Genomic DNA, 3,706 nt, shown 5'->3' with positions numbered 1-3,706 from the left:
TACGAGGGTACGTGGACACATTCTCCCCTCTCGTTGCTATGCATCACCTAGATAGATCATGCGTGATCATAAGAAATTTTTGAAATTACCGCGTTCCCCAACAGTGGCTTCCGAGCCAGGTCTATGCGTAGATGTTATATGCATGAGTAGAACACAAAGAGTTGTGGGCGATAATAGTCATACTGCTTACCAGCAATGTCTTACTTTGATTCGGCGGTATTGTTGGATGAAGCGGCCCGGACCGACATTACATGACCGTGTTCATGAGACTAGTTCTACCGACGTGCTTCGCACACAGGTGGCTAGCGGGTGTCTGTTTCTCCAATTTTAGTAGAATCGAGTTTGACTACGTCCGGTCCTTGTTGAAGGTTAAAACAACACACTTGACGAAAAATCGTTGTGGTTTTGACGCGTTGGTAAGAATGGTTCTTGCTAGAAGCCCGTAGCAGCCACGTAAAACTTGCAACAACAAAGTATAGGACGTCTAACTTGTTTTTGCAGGGCATGTTGTGATGTGATATGGTCAAGACATGATGTGTTGTATGAGATGATCATGTTTTGTTAAAGTTATCGGCAACTGACAGGAGCCTTATGGTTGTCTCTTTATTGCATAAGATGCAAGCACCATATAATTGCTTTACTTTATCGCTATGCGATAGCAATAGTTGCAAAAGCAATAGTTGGCGAGACGACCATGTGATGACATGTTGATAAAGATCAAGATGATGGAGATCATGGTGTCATGCCGGTGATGATGGAGATCATGATGGTACTTTGGAGATGGAGATCAAAGGCACAGGATGATGATGGCCATATCATGTCACATATTTTGATCATGTGATGTTTATCTTTTATATTCTTATTTTGCTTAGTTTGGCGGTAGCATTATAAGATGATCCCTTACTAAAATTTCAAGGTATAAGTGTTCTCCCTGAGTATGCACCGTTGCAACAGTTCTTTGTGCCGAGACACCACGTGATGATCGGGTGTGATAAGCTCTACTTCACATACAACGGGTGCAAGCCAGTTTTGTCACACGCAGAACACTCGGGTTAAACTTGAGGAGCCTAGCATATGCAGATATGGCCTCGGAACACTGGAGACCGAAAGGTCGAGCATGAATCATATAGTAGATATGGTCAACATAGTGATGTTCACCATTGAAAACTACTCCATCTCACGTGATGATCGGACATGGTTTAGTTGATTTGGATCACGTGATCATTTAGATGACTAGAGGGATGTCTATCAAAGTGGGAGTTATTAAGTAATATGATTAATTGAATTTAATTTATCATGAACTTAGTCCTGATAGTATTTTGCAAATTATGTTGTAGATCACTAGCTCGCGTTATAGCTTCCCTATGTTTTTATATGTTCCTAGAGAAATCTAAGTTGAAAGATGACAGTAGCAATGATGCGGACTAGGTCTGTGATCTGAAGTGTATCCTCATTGTTGAACAGAAAAAATATGTCCTTGATGCATCGCTAGGTGACAGACCTATTGCAAGAGCAGATGCAGACATTATGAACCTTTGGCTAGCTCAATATGATGACTACTTGATAGTTTAGTGCACCATGCTTTACGGCTTAGAACCGGGACTTCAAAAACGTTTTTGAAACATCACAGAGCATATGAGATGTTCCAAGAGCTGAAATTGGTATTTCAAACTCATGCCCGTGTCAAGAGGTATGAGACCTCTGACAAGTACTTTGCCTAAAAGATGGAGGAGAATTGCTCAACTAGTGAGCATGTGCTCAGAATGTCTGGGCACTACAATCACTTGAATCAAGTGGGAGTTAATCTTGCAGACAAGATAGTGACCGACAGAGTTCTCTGTTCACCATCACCAAGTTACTGGAACTTCGTGATGAACTATTGTATGCAAGGGATGACAAAAACGATTCCTGAGATCTTCGTTATGCTGAAATCAACGAAGGTAGAAATCAAGAAAGAGCATCAAGTGTTGATGATTAAACAAGACCACTAGTTTCAAGAAAAGGGCAAAGGGAAAGAAAGGGAACTTCAAGAAGAATGGCATGCAAGTTGTCACTCCCGTGAAGAAGCCCAAAGCTGGACCTAAGCCTGAAACTGAGTGCTTCTACTGCAAAGGAAATGGTCACTGGAAGTGGAACTGCCCCAAATATTTGGCGGATAAGAAAGATGGCAAAGTGAAAAAAGGTATATTTGATATACATATTATTGATGTGTACCTTACTAGTGCTCGTAGTAATCCCTGGGTATTTGATACTTGTTCGGTTGCTAAGATTAGTAACTCAAAACATGAGTTGCAGAATAAATAGAGACTAGTTGAGGATGAAGTGACGATGTGTGTTGGAAGTGGTTCCAAGATTGATATGATCACCATCGAGCACTCCCTATACTTTCGGGATTAGTGTTGAACCTAAATAAATGTTATTTGGTGTTTGCGTTGAGCATGAATATGATTAGATCATGTTTATTGCAATACGGTTATTCATTTAAGACAGAGAATAATTGTTATTCTGTTTACATGAATAAAACCTTCTATGGTCATACACCCAATGTTGCTTGTTTATTGAATCTCGATCGTGGTAATACACATATTCATAGTATTGATGCCAAAAGATGCAAAGTTGATAATGATAGTGCAACCTATTCGTGGCACTGCCGTTTGGGTCAGATCGGTGTACAGCGCATAAAGAAACTCCATAAAGATGGACTTTTGGAATCACTTGATTATGAATCATTTGATGCTTCGAACCGTGCCTTATGGGCAAGATGACTAAAACTCCGTTCTCCGGAACAATGGAACGAGCTAGTGACTTATTGGAAATAATACATACCAATGTATGCGGTCCAATGAGTGTTGATGCTTGTGGCAGGTATCGTTATTTTCTGACCTTCACAGATGATTTGAGCAGATATGGGTATATCTACTTAATGAAACACAGGTCTAAAACATTTGAAAAGTTCAAAGAATTTCAGAGTGAAGTGGAGAATCATCGTAACAAGAAAATAAAGTTTCTATGATCTGGTCGTGGAGGAGGATATTTGAGTTATGAGTTTGGCCTTCATTTAAAACAATGTGGAATAGTTTCACAGCTCACGCCACCTGGAACACCACAGCGTAATGGTGTGTCCAAACATCGTAACCGCACTTTATTGGATATGGTGCGATCTATGATGTCTCTTACCGATTTACCACTCTTGTTTTGAGGTTATGCATTAGAGACAACTGCATTCACGTTAAACAGGGCACCATCCAAATCCGCTGAGACGACGCCTTATGAACTGTGGTTTGGCAAGAAACCAAAGTTGTCGTTTCTTAAAGTTTGGGGCTGCGATGCTTATGTGAAAAAGCTTCAACCTGATAAGTTCGAACCCAAATCGGAGAAGTGCGTCTTCATAGAATACCCAAATAATGGGTACACCTTCTATCACAAGATCCGAAGGCAAGATATTCGTTGCTAAGAATGGATCCTTTCTAGAGAAGGAATTTCTCTCGAAAGAAGTGAGTGGGAGGAAAGTAGAACTTGATAAGGTAATTGTACCTTCTCCCGAATTGGAAAGTAGTTCATCACAAAAATCAGTTCCAGTGATTCCTACACCAATTAGTGAGGAAGCTAACGATGATGATCATGAAACTTCATATCAAGTAATTACCGAACCTCGTAGGTCTTCCAGAGTACAATCCGCACTAGAGTGGTACGGTAATCCTATGCT

The sequence above is a fragment of the Triticum dicoccoides genome, chromosome 3B (assembly GCF_002162155.2).
Source record: "Triticum dicoccoides isolate Atlit2015 ecotype Zavitan chromosome 3B, WEW_v2.0, whole genome shotgun sequence".
NCBI lineage: Eukaryota > Viridiplantae > Streptophyta > Magnoliopsida > Poales > Poaceae > Triticum > Triticum dicoccoides.
Note: the sequence above shows the minus strand (reverse complement) of the source record.